The 13535-nt window shown below is 36.9% G+C and overlaps 1 pseudogene across 1 annotated transcript; it reads left to right on the top strand.

Moving 5' to 3' along the window:
* The first annotated feature begins 3536 nt into the window (after positions 1 to 3536).
* On the top strand, positions 3537 to 11709 carry LOC306844776 (sterol 26-hydroxylase, mitochondrial-like; annotated as a pseudogene). The gene is made up of 8 exons: positions 3537 to 3595; positions 6732 to 6952; positions 7059 to 7256; positions 7660 to 7732; positions 7797 to 7823; positions 10210 to 10291; positions 10408 to 10587; positions 11594 to 11709. The product of its transcript is annotated as a sterol 26-hydroxylase, mitochondrial-like (transcript).
* The last annotated feature ends 1826 nt before the right edge of the window (positions 11710 to 13535 follow it).

Genomic DNA, 13535 nt, shown 5'->3' with positions numbered 1-13535 from the left:
AATTATTTTTAATTATTTATTATTAGTCTATTAGTTTATTTAAAAACTTTACCAAAACTGCTTTTTAACCTTTTGAACTGTTGTTTGCTAAATCAAATTGTGGCTAAAACTATCAAGCTGATAGTCACAAGAACAAAACTTAAATCAGGAAATTGTACTCCCATACAGGGCTTCTGCAAACCCTAATTTCTTAAAATATTAGAAAAATTGTGACAGTACCTATTTTTATGACTGGTTAGTTTAGGTTGTAAAATGTTATTCGGTGTTAATACACCCCCCCCCCCCCCCCCCAAAAAAAAAAAAATTATATTTAATTTAATTGATAAACATTTTATAAAAAATAATTAATCCTTTTTTACTTAAAGTATTTTTTTTTTTTTACTAATGATTAAAATGTACACTCAATTGTATTCAAGTAATGTTATTGGTTACACCATTTTTAAAGAACATTAAACACTAACTCATATGAACCCAACATGAGAACAGAACATACTTTTAAGAATCACGAATGCTATTATATATCATTGACCCATGTGTCCGCAGCTCATTGTTCATTTTAAAACGATGAACACATCTATAAACATTTTCAAATGCGATCAGTCTAGCTGTCTCAGTTTAAGAACTCGTCCTGTGTGAATGCTGTAACTAGCAACGTAAACTACCCCGGGCCGATAGTTTGTGATAACACGAGAGAAACTAGCTTTTTGCTGTCAGTAAGAGTAACTACAGCAATGAGACTGCATGTGGTACTCGTTTTTCAGATGGTATGATTACACTCCAAGCAAACGTTTACAGTTTTCTGTTGGTCTACCTCCATTGTGTAGAGTTACTTAGGAAGGATTTCATGCGGCTGTTCCAGATCATGGTATCTGGGAGTGAAGAACATGGAAGACCCGCTCACACAAAGACCTACTGTATTATCAGTTCTCTATCCGAGGCCCCCTCCAGTCATTTAAACATGGGCAGGCCCACTTGGTTTGCTCTTGCCCCTTGCAGCTATCTTTTAACGTCTTTCTTGTATAATACCGTGTGACTTGGGCCCGCCCTTGCCAACCCTGGGTTGCTGTGGCAGTATTTGAAGGAGTTTCTCCGCACCCAGTATAATGAGCAAAATTTCTGGTCTGTAGAGTTTTAAAGTGCCAGTTCGTAGAACTAAAGCCACATTTATTTTCATTTAAGCATTACTCGTTAGGATGGTATACAGACATGCTACACAAAAAGTAGGCAGTGTATGTAATGTATGTACTGTTCAAATTTTCTTTTTGATGCTGAAATGTTTGCACATTTTGAGACCATGATTTTTACACTGATTTTAATACTTTTGCCAGTGTTTCGTCAGTCATTCTGTGTGTGTGTGTGTGTGTTTGTAAGCAATGTGTGATTTTGCGTGAGTCTGAATGCTTGTTTTCTGTTCAAGAAGGATATGAGATAAAACGGTTGCCCTGGTTACCAGCCTTGTTGGTTAGGTCGGTCACATGGTCACTCACTGATGTAAAGTCTGCTCTGGTCTGTGGTAAATTCATTGCCACTGTTATGCCGCAACTCGTTCCTCAAACACACTTGCGAAATTAACAGTCGAACGGTGGCTGGTTTTTGTAAATTCAGAGTTTGAAAATGAGAACCGAATGTCTAAATGCTGACTGGTGCCAAAGAAACTGACTTGGACCAACATGACTGGTATCCTGGCCGGAGTTTGTTGTAAAGCAAATTGAGAATCTTCCTACTGGAATGTAATGTCAGATTTTTTTCACCACTAGGTGGAATCATTCAACTATTTGCCTGTATATAAATTGTTGGATCTTTTTTTTCTTCTTCGAAATATCTCTCCAGTTTAAGAATAGAGATCCATAGCTGCAGAATGCATCGTTTATTTATGAAAGGAATTACAGGAAGTTTTCCATTAACTCGAACAGGCTGGATTCGTCAGTGAAACACGCCACTGCTGCCACTCCAGGGTCATGAATGCACTTTGTATTTGTTCGTGTGAGTGTTATATCGTCTGAGTGTGTTTGACTGTCTGTTTCAAAGAGACTTCTTTTCTGTGTGCCAGTTGAGTGAGATTATTGCCAGCGCACTCGATGCCTTGCGCCTTGTACAACTGATGACAGAAAAAAAAAAAAAAGAAGTTTAGAACTCTGAAATGAAATGTAATTTTTTTTTAGACAGTACACTTTATCTGGTACAGAACTTATATCTGTTGTTTGTCCTCTTTGTCTATTGTATGAGAAAAGCCATGTTTATAATTCAATTTGGTTTGTGACCAATAAGCCTGTTTATATCAAATCTGTATATCAGTGGTACGCATATTTTTTTTATATATATATTTTTATTTTCTCTGTTTTTTTAACTCAAAATTCTAAGCATGATTGGCATCATAAAGGCCCACCGGGGCTCTGTGGTCTGCTGATGGCAGGATGACATCATGAGATTGTCTATGACGGCTGGCACTTTGTAAAGTGTTGCTAATGATGATGAAAATAAATAAAAGATATTTATTTCACATTTCATAGTGCTGTATTGATTGCTTGAAATATAGTGCATCTTAGAGTCTTTTATGGATAGAAATTACAGATATAAATTGCTCTGTGAGTGCAATAGCTGTGAAATTCTTTCAAATTGCTTATATCCTTTTTTAATTCTATAAAATATATATATATTGTAGCCATATAGCCTGCATAAGTTTGTGTTCTGAGAATTGTTTTCTTTTATATAGGCCTGTTTCTGAAAGAAGTCCCTGATACCCACCCAGGTGGCATTTATTTGATCAATATTGTAAAATATAATTACAGCTATTTTCTCTACTATTACTATTACTGCAGTCTTCAGTGGCATATGATCCTCCAGAAATAATTCTAATGCTGATTTGGTGCTTTTTTTTAATTAAACAGTTGTGCTGCTTAATATTTTTGGGGAAGCTGTGCTACAAGTTTTTCAGGATTCTTTGATGAATAGAAAGTTCAAAAAGTAGCATTTGTTTGAAATATGAATGTCTTTAATGTCACTTTTGATCAGTTTAATGCATCTTTGCTGAATCAAAGTATTAATTTCTTTTTTTCTTTAAAAAACTTACTGACCCCGAATTTCAGAGGTAGTGTTTTGTTTTAGCAGTAAAAAATAATATATACAAGTGACTAAACAGTAACGCCTCGTGTTTTTCGTGCGACAGGTACATTGTGGCAAACTCTGGGTCTTCAAGGCCGTGTGACAATACCAAGTGAACCGTTTACCTAGATGGCTTTGTTGAGCATCATATGGGTTTTGGTTGGATGCGTGGCAATGTTGTCTATGTAGGCAGTTCACTAGGTTTTGAGACGTCATGATTCCCGCCCAGGGTTTGACACAAAACATCTTAGTGTGCTGTAGTCTAGAGTCTCAGATGCGCACTTCGACAGACGCCAGTCATCATGTTGTCTTCTCTTGTAAAAGCTGATCGTCTCGCAGCTCATGTTGGCAAAACATATGCACCATTTTATGAATTCATAACGCGAACCCTGAAGTCTCAAGCAGGCGATGTAGATTTGCACAGCGCTACATCGATGACTGGAAACTACAAAACCATAGATGATCTCCCGGGACCCAGTCTGGCCACAACTGCGTACTGGTTCTTCGTTAAAGGACACGCGGATAAAAGCCATGCAATGCAGGTAAGACACATTTTGTGCAAAACAAAGTTTTTTGTTTGTTTGTTTTTTTTAAACATGAATAATGTTGCTTTGGGAGTTTTTTAAGATGTGCACAATAATTAATAGCCTACATCTAATATTAATGTCCATTCAAATATAAATAGTATGTATATGAAACTACATAAAGCAAAGTGTTGAAACATTGCAAACTACTCGTGCAGGAATTACGGAACATTTTTATGATTTTCAACAATCATTAAATAATATAGGCTTCTTAGACTCGGGAAATCCTGCCTGATGCTGACTTCTCTGATTTCATCTGGAATGTGAAATCAGTATGGGAAGCCCTATTAGATTAGATTAGATTAGATTAGATTCAACTTTATTGTCATTGCACATGTAAGGTACAGGGCAACGAAATGCAGTTAGCATCTAACCAGAAGTGCAATAAGCAGAGGTACAGGATATACAGTGCCTACAATATGTTACATATGTACAGAATATACAGATAAGGCAGTAGTACTATGGACATAATTTACAATTTTTTTAAATACTATCTGTATGATATACAGATGGGTGATATGAACATACTATACAGATGGTTTGTGCAGTAAATTTATGTACAGTATGAGCAAAAACTATGAATATAATTACAAATGGATATGAATAAGCTATACATTAAGATATATAAACACTAGTGCAATGAGCATTGAAAGTGCATAGAAATAAAAAATTCCAGTACATAGTACTCAGTGTGTAGATGGGGGTTTTTTTTTTTTTAAACAGATTTAATGATGGGGAGGGGTGAAGAGTTTGTAGTTGTGTGAGGAGGGTGTCATTGGGCAGAGTTTAGTAGGGAAACAGCTGTAGGGAAAAAGCTGTTCCTGAGTCTGCTTGTCCTTGTTCGGAGGCTCCTGAAGCGCCTCCCAGAGGGCAGTAAGTTAAACAGTCTATGGTCAGGGTGAGAGGAGTCCTTAAGAATGCCGCGAGCTCGACGTAAACAGCGTTTTCTCTGGACGTCCTCAATGGCAGGAAGTGGTGTCCCTGTGATGCGTTTGGCGGTTTTCACCACCCTCTGCAGTGCCTTGTGGTCAGCAACTGAGCAGTTCCCATACCAGACTGTGATACAGTTGGTCAGGATGCTTCAATCGCACACCGGTAGAAGTTCACCAGGATGGCTGGAGACAGGTGGTTCTTCTTCAGTGTCCTAAGGAAGAAGAGGCGTTGGTGAGCCTTCTTGACTAGGCTGGATGTGTTGGTGGTCCAGGTCAGGTCCTCCGAGATGTGGGTTCCCAGGAACTTGAAGCTGGAGACACGTTCAACAACCATCCCGTTAATGTGGATGGGGTCATGCGTTCCACTTTTCTTCTTCCTGAAGTCCACAATAAGCTCCTTTGTCTTGCTGGTGTTGAGGAGCAGGCTATTGTCAGCACACCATGCAACCAGGTGCTGTACCTCTTCCCTATAGGCAGTCTCATCGTTGTCTCTGATGAGGCCAATCACTGTGGTGTCATCAGCAAACTTGATGATGAAGTTGGATCCATGCACAGGCCTGCCGTCATGGGTGTAGAGGGAGTAGAGAAATGGGCTCAGCACACAGCCCTGTGGTACGCCGGTGTTGAGTGTGATGGTGGTGGAGCAGGTGTGGCCTGACCTAACATGCTGAGGTCTGTTGTTCAGAAAGTCCATAATCCAGCTGCAGAGGGAGGTGTTAACACCCAAGTCACCAAGTTTAGTGATCAGTTTGGAGGGAATGACGGTGTTGAATGCTGAGCTGAAATCAACAAACAACATCCGTGCATATGTGGTGTTGTTATCCAGGTGTGTGAGTACCGAGTGCAGTACTGTGCCTACTGCATCCTCAGTGCATCTTCGCTTTTCCTGGTTCGGAGTTGGTGCTTTGGATGTCGAAAAACAAAGAACCGGTTTGAAACTAGGCTCTGGCTCCGAACCAGCACTGGAACTGCCTTGGTGGAAAAGGGGTACTTGAGGTCTTCTTTGGAGCTTGCTGAGGCCCTCTGGAGGGACCTTGGCCCCCTAGATTAGAATCACTGCGTTAAAGGTGATGTATGTATGATTGCGGTTGAACTAGGTATTGCAGTCCAAATTCAAAATATTGGAGACTGTTTTTTTCACCCGGACCCTCCTCTTCAGACTTGACGCACACGTAGGTTGCCAGATTAACAACACCAACAGAAACGAGCACACATGAAGATGAGTGAAATTAAATACACTGTGTTTTCCGCCAACTGGCAACCCGGGGTGCCGAAATACAATTGGGTAAACTGGCAGTAGGTGGGTTTTACAAAATATAACACAAACAGACAGTCCGGCCCAGAAAGCACATTTTCAAAGGAGAATGACTGTAGCATTGTTTTTCAGATAAACAAGTATGTTAACTTAGCATCTTTCTTAAATATCTGCAAACCTATTATGGTATTTTTATGCTTTCGTAGAGTCAAAATCTTACATATACAGCACCTTTAAACAAAAATTGGAGATGGTATTTAAACATTTTACAAAATGACACGACTCATATTTAACCTTAGGTTACTCCAGGGAGGAGAGTCCATTTATTATCTGTGTTGTAAGTAGTTAAATGGCCTATTGTGTTTGATAAATAATTGGCAATACACACACACACACACACACACACACACACAATGATTTGTCCCCCAATTTGTAATTTTGTTTTGTTGCAAAAGCCACTAAGTGCCGTCTGAAATCTTCTTCTAAAATGAGCATTTTTCTCAGGCTCCTATGTGTAGGTTCAATAATTTCACTTGAATGGCAATGAATAGGTTTTATTTAGGTAATATTTATTTTTTCAAATAAATGCTCTTCTTTTGGACTTTCTTTTGAGCAAAGAATACTAAAAGAATGCATCAAGGTTTCCAAAAAAAAAAAAAAAAAAAAAATACAAATAAAAATGAAATATACAGTATACCTGTTTGAACCGTATTGTTGATCAAATGAATACAGCCTTGGTTACTTCATTTAAAAACTTCGAACCGACCCCAAACTTTGAAAGGGTAATGTATTTCTTTAATGCCAATATTGGATTGATTAAAATCACCAATTTATATTCCTTTTTTCTACGTTTTTCAGCACAGGCCCTGAGTGGTATCGCATCCGCAGTGCTCTGAACCCTAAGATGCTTAAACTGAAGGAAGTAGTAGCATATGCACCCATCATTCACAAGGTTGTGTCTGATCTCCTGCAGCGTGTGGAACTCCTGCGTCTGCGCAGTCCAGACCAGGTCACCATCAAAGACCTCGCCTCTGAGCTCTACAAATTTGGCTTTGAAGGGTGTGTATGGATACAGAAGGGTAACAATATCCTGGAGGTCTTCACAGTAATGTTTGAACAAACGGCACCACACTCTTGTGAAGTCTATATTTTTATTTTGACTGGTTTTTCTTTCCTTCTGTTCAGGAATCTCCTCGATCCTGTTCGAAACTCGGTTAGGCTGTTTACAGGAGGAAATTCCCACAGACACTCTCCGGTTCATATCTGCTGTTAATGACATGTTGACGCTGTCAGAGATGGTTCTTTTTTTCCCATGCTGGACCCGTCATATCTTCCCGTTCTGGAAACGGTTTGTTCAGGCGTGGGATGACTTGTATGACGTAGGTATGCTAAGTTTAACGTCTGCATTAGGGATGCACAATATATCATTACACTATTGGTTATTAGTGTTTTTTTATTATTGAATTTTATATTTTATATATATATATATATATATATATATATATATATATATATATATATATATATATATATATATATATATATATATATTATTTTTTTAATTTTTTATGTATCTGTGTTATATATATATAGAAAATTTCAATATATATATACATTTAATTTAATAAATATCTTTACTGTCACTTTTGATCAATTTGCATCCTTGATTAATTTCTTTAAAAAAAAAAATCTTAGCCCAGATTTTGAATGGTTGTGCATCGGTGGTTGTGCAACAGTAGCATAACTGATTGTCCTTTCTTTTGTTCTTTGTTGTACCTTTGTCCAGCCCGGCATCTGATTGATAAGAAGGTGAAGGAGATACATGATCAGATTGAGCGTGGAGAGGAGGTGGAGGGCATGTATCTCACCTACCTGCTGTCCAGCAATAAACTCAGCTTAGGACAGGTTTACATCAGCCTGACTGAACTTCTGCTGGGAGGTGTGGATACGGTGAGAACGTGTGTTTATTTTCATCTGGAACCAGCTGAAGAGGAGGCAGATTAAGCAGAGTTATTTGCTGTTAGTCAGAAATTAATCATGTTCCAAAAAAACAATATCCTGCACCACTGGTTCAGTTGTTTTGACAACTGGGTGTTTTCTAAATGTACCTGCAGAAAATAAAAGAGAACTTAAGTTGCTGAGAAAGGAAGGAACATGAGAGAAACACACAGGCACAATTTTCTTTATATATTGTTGCATCCCAAACTGACACTTTCCTTGTGAAAAAGAAGTACACTATAACATACTTTTAAAGAGAGTAATTATTACATAAATAATATACTTGTGCCAACTGAATGTAACTGTTTCAGACAGCTAATTGCATGTTTACTACAATTAAGTGAAAATTTATTATAGTTCAAATATATATTAAATGCAATTTAAAATTTAAAAGAGTGCTTTTTGAACCACTTAACTTAGACTGGAGTAAATTTTTTATTAACAAATTTCGGGAGGAGCACGTGCAGATAATTAACAAGGCCAATTCATCATCAGTAATCACACCATCTATCCAACCAGCACAAGAGAGAACCCCTATAAATAATCAAAGCAGTCTTACCTTCATCATCTCTAGTCATTCAGCATCCCTCCACCACCCCGACTCCTCACCTTAAGCCCGTTCCTACCCCAGAACGGGGAGGCGCACTGGGGGGAACGCTCTGGGTCCGGGCTAAATGCTGAGCTTGAACCCCTCTCCCCAGATAGGGGGAGGACCCCGGGCTCAGGAGTAATTACCGAGCTCGGAGCCCTCTCCGCGGACAGCATGCCAAATACGCTTAACCTTTACTTGGTTTATTATATGCAAGTGTGAACTCGTGAAATGTAATTTTATAATTCTGAATTTTAAAAATCTAGTATTTGAAATATACTTAAAGTGTATTGCCAAAAGTTCTGATATGCATTTATAGTAAACTAAAATTTCTATTGAAACGTGAATGTCCTGTATTTAAATATATTGGTAATTATGCATTTGCAATGATAAAGTTGCAATTTAAAATATATCAACTTGAAATGTAATATTTTTTCATTTATGAAAATGTAATGGTTTAAAATGTACTTTAAAGTAAAACTTAATTTGACATGATTAAAAAGTGCAAGTGCTATGAAACGTGTCACCATTAAAATCTGCAAGTACAGTTTTTAAAATGTATACTTTTAAGATTTGCAGTACACTACAAGTGCATATTCAATGCAGTTAAGCACACTTCATTTTCACAAGGGTAGGGATGTATAAAACTGCATGTTTTCAAAATGTACTAGTTGGTGGTTTTTCTGACTAACTAGTTGTTCTTAAGAAAGTCCTGTATGATTAGGGTCCATCATCCATTACATGAGGTATCCAATCCTTCTCATGGAGAGTTTAACCTCAACATACAGATTCTAGAGATTCTGAAGGTCTTCAGAATTACTAGGGCTACAGGCAGATGAGGCAATACCTGCCATAGGATATGATCTTGTTCACACATTTTCTAAAAAGCAGAACTACTTTAACTGGACGCACCCTCTTAAAAACAGAATTATCACGACCACAATTTCTTTCTACTAAAATTCTGATGGCTAAAAGCATCTGTCTTCTTCTATACAGATACATACATTATTTGGTCTCTTTTGGCCACTGGAGTCAACTAAAAACATTCAATGCAATTGTAGTGTATTAGAAACGTTATTGTAACAAGTGGTATCCACAAAGATAAAGTTCACTTTCTGAGCTGTCCTTGTAGTTACTTTTAATCAATTGTGGTCAAGGTGAGTTCACACAGGGGAAAACCACAGATGTAATCCACCAGATTAACTTTAAATGTGTCCCTCTATTGTTTCACGGACAGAATGTGTTGACAGTTTTATCCATCCCTAACTAATAATAACTTTTTTAACATGCTGTACTATGTTCCTAATCTCTGTGTGTAAATGTCTGTCAAGATCTCACATGGTCCGTCAAGGCCGCTGCTTATCAGATTTCCAGAGCGCTCGGCTAAATTATGTCCCACATTTAGCAACACAGGGTCGATAACCTGCTAAGCAGCATTCCTTGCTGATGTCTTAACCTGTTTCTGCGACGTATAGCTGCTGATTTGATCCCTCACCTTCTGGGTGCCTCTAAAACTGTTAAAAATAAAGGATGTTCGGTTATAACGTTATGACCCTTTAGACTTTAGGATACAGTACAATTTGTGACACAGATTACATCGTAATCATTAGTTTGAACGCATATTTAAAAATACTGTTTATAAAAATGATTCACTGCATTAACAGACTCATTTCAATATTTAGAACCTTTGACAGCACATTAGATAGATTAAAATGTATTTTCTCACAATATGCTGCTTTTTAATCGTAGGATGTATCCTGTTGTCCCTGGTAATGGACGCCTGACTGTGGATTCGGAAGTAATTGTGGATAATTATTGGTTCCCTAAGAAGGTAACCACACAGACACATGCACAGCTCAAAGTGTTCTATTAAAACGTCTAATACAGTAATTAAACCTTGTCTTACTCTAGTCTTCATGGGTTTTCTCTCTCTTTCTCTCTTCACAGACACAGTTCCATCTCTGTCACTACGCTGTACCGGAGCGTTTTGTTCCAGACCGCTGGTTGAGAGACCGCCTGTCTCGCTCTCAGCATCACCCCTACAGTTCTGTACCATTTGGGGTTGGTGTTCGGGCCTGCGTGGGGAAGAGGGTCGCAGAGCTGGAGATGTACTTTGCCCTAAGTAGAGTAAGTAGGGCGCTTTCACACTATCTGCAAGTTCAATTTCGCACCCATTAGTCAAAATATTCTGTTAAACAGTTGTTGTTGTCATTTTGATCCCTAATTCCAAAATATACATTCAAAGTCTGATAAATATATTTCCAAAAGTTGATTTTATAACAACATTTTTACACACTTTAATATAGTGTGACGTCGCTGTAGTTGTCTCAGTTCAAATGGCAAGTGCACATCAGTCCTCTTTAGTACTAGTTATAGCATGAAATAAACATGAATGAACATCAGTGTGTTGAAATTACAGTACAACTCACTGAAATGTATCATGTCTCATGTAATCGCTTAATCAGTGTTTCAACAGCAGGCAATAAAACAGCTTGTAAACATTATGTAATGTTACACGTTACATACTTTTACGTTTTCTTTTAAGAAAAATTGACACGTACTGTACTTGATAAAATTAGAAATGAATCTATATCAAACTGACTCAAAATCAAACCAAAAGCTTGTAAATTGTATTCAATTTCAATACCCGGGCCTATTGCTTTAGCTTTCATTGTTCTTTGGTAGTCTTTAAAGTATGGACACGCCTACTTATTTTTATTATTTTACACTTTTTAGAATAAAAGTCACTAAAAATATGAAATAACCCAAATGACATTATGGGAGTTATGTAGGGATGAAGAAAATAACACTAATCAAATCTGATATTTAGTTTAGTTTTCCTTCATCTGATCAGCCCATTCATTTAAAAATATGACAATTTAGATTTAAAGAAATTCCATATATGAACAATTTAGATTTGTCTCTAAAACTAGTTTTCTTTAACTTTAAAGAAACCTTTGAATCGAAAGGTTTTTAATAAAATTTCAGTCTGTTTTCTAAGAACTTGATTTAGTCACGTGCATACAAACTTCTCGTTTATCTAATTTGAAGTTGATGGTTAAACTTCATTTACCTCACTCACATTATCTCTCTCATGCTCTCATTACTTTAACTTTGCCCTTTTACCCCACAGCTGATGCAACACTACGAGGTCAGAACGGAGGAGGGTGCCCCATCGATACAGCCCAAAACCAGAACCCTGTTATTCCCTCCAAACCTATTGACCTACAGTTTGTCCCTCGGGCTTGATGCCAGCCAGACCAAAATCAATGCTTTTAATTCAGATCATTTTTGCTTTAAATGTCCAAAGGTTTACTTTCTGTGAAATCCTGTCTGTGGTAATTTAGGGTAAAAGTTAAAAGTGGGCCAGCTTCAAAAAGAAAAAAAAAATCACAACTGAGCTTAAATATTATAAGGGATATTTACAGCTGAGGTGTTCAATTCACCTGGGTTGCATTATTAAAGAAGCATTTGCAAACAGTCTAAAAAATCTAACAGAGCGCTATGAGCACCAGGTCTCTTGCAAAATCACTATTGCTTTTTTACACATATTAAATAATAATAATAATGACAATACACTCCGTAACTAAAATCAGCCGAGTGATTCATGTCACGTAATATCTACCTGTAGTACTTTCCAGTTTATATGTGTAAACTTGTTCTAAATTAAATATTTCTATTGAAGTATATGAGATTTTGCTCTGACTATTCAAGTTAAGGTACTTTTTAAATTTTGTCTTTATTATTTACACTGTGACAAAATGACCAAGAAGGAAATAAAAAGCTTGATTATTTTATTATTAATGTGCAGAATAGACCTATTTTATCCAGTATATTCACACAAGTATAGCAATTGATATATATTGAGAGCATTTTTAAATAATAACATTTTTATAAAGCTTTTTTTTCTGTCATTCCATACGCTTTTTATGTATTGAAATTAATGGCTCTCGTTAAAATTGTCTGACTCTCTAAATGTTATCAAAACCGATAAAGCCATCTCGGATTTATATTCTCTAGTTTTCAGTTGTTGCAAACCGAGAAATCCTGGCCCCTTGTGGTTTTTTTGTATAATACAGATGGATTTAAAGATCATGTAACAGTCCTCCAGTCTGTCCAATAACGCTAAAGGTGGAGAAGGGAGTGTTTTGTTGTTTTTAGGAATTAATTTTAGGAAATCAATAACATTTTAACGCAGAGTGTTTTAAACATCTTAGTTTTTACAGCATCAGCTGGGAAGACCATAGAGTATTGTTTTTTGTTTTTTTGGTTTTAGGACAACTTTGATGAAAGGTTTTGATCCACTTAAAATGTTGACTAGTGTATATAAATGTATAAATTAGTATAAAGTATAGATAATGCTGTTGTAACCACACTATAGAATAGCCTATTTCTCCCATCAATCCCCTCCTCAACCCAGTTCATTTTAAGCATCTGAATCTTAATTCTTAATAATAATAGAGAACATTTTAAATGGGTAAATATTGAAAATAATAATAATCCATTTTTTTTTTTTTTTTTTTTGGCTATCCTTGAGAATCAAGTCAAAATAGAAGTACCCTCCGTTATGCTAATAGTGTTACAAACATAAATCATCACCCTGGTCTCCCCCTTTTTATTAGCTACATATCAAACCGCATTTCAAGAAATTACCTGGGCTAGGTCTGGACTGATATTGATTATCTAGTGAAACGTTCACCAGTATAAAATCTCATCAGGCTTTGATGAATAATAGATTTTCATATAAAGTAATAACCACAATATCCCAATGGGCGGAGGAGCACGCAGGCATCCCTCTGTTTTCTGTTGAGGTAACGGTAAATATTTCATACTTTTGTCTTGTATTTAACCCTCTGATGCATGAATTATTAACTCACAGAGCAAAAGAAATCTATTTCTTCTTACTTCAAAGGCCTATAATAATCCCAATATTTTTAATTATGTATTGTGAGAGTTGAACCGTTGGCTATTATTGTGATTCAAGCCGTATAGTAACAATCTTACCTGCTTTGGATCTACCGTCACATCTCTGTAGTTGCACTGGCCAATATGGCAGTCATCTTGGTCTTAACCTG

This window comes from Barbus barbus (assembly GCF_936440315.1).
Source record: "Barbus barbus genome assembly, chromosome: 25".
NCBI classification, from domain to species: domain Eukaryota; kingdom Metazoa; phylum Chordata; class Actinopteri; order Cypriniformes; family Cyprinidae; genus Barbus; species Barbus barbus.
The sequence above is the reverse complement of the archived record's forward strand: the minus strand, read 5'-3'. Positions and strand labels throughout refer to the sequence as shown.